Source organism: Camponotus vicinus, unplaced genomic scaffold, assembly GCF_025532165.1.
Source record: "Camponotus vicinus isolate PSW18456_S1 unplaced genomic scaffold, iyCamVici1.0 SCAF_10, whole genome shotgun sequence".
Classification (NCBI taxonomy): Eukaryota; Metazoa; Arthropoda; class Insecta; order Hymenoptera; family Formicidae; genus Camponotus; species Camponotus vicinus.
The window spans coordinates 17,158,470-17,159,012 of record NW_028141946.1 but is presented as its reverse complement, the minus strand read 5'-3'; positions in this window follow the sequence as shown (position 1 = coordinate 17,159,012).

Here is a 543-nt window from a genome sequence, read left to right as displayed (position 1 = left end):
TCGCGTAAATATATCGCGACGCTGCCGTCGTGTAGTTTGGATTACTCGTTAGAACACGGGCGTCGCTTCAGAAGCTAGTTTAGGGCTCATTTCGACACCTTTTTCTCGAATACGACCATAACTGTCGCGGGACGTTTCTATCGCTGTGCAGAGTATGTTGGAGAGCGATTCTACGAAAATTTTGCGTGACATTTGTGCGGAAGAAGTCAGAAGTTAGATGGTAGCTTTATATATTTCATTTCAAGTGTCATATTTTTTATAAAAAATATTTTTATCATTCTAGCGTTGCACAAAATGCTTGAATTAGTTCGTGAATGTTTAATTCTCTCTCAATGTAGTGAAAAGTTACTTGTCAAATAAATTTAATTTCAAACACTTATACCTTATCTTTATTAATCTTCATTCATAGATAGAAAATAAAGATTAAAATATTAATTTTAGTTTGCTAAAATTAATTGTATAATAATATGAAAATTATTTTTATATTAGAATATCGAGACATTTCTAAATTACTTGCAGAAAAACTAAAATTAAATATCGTAT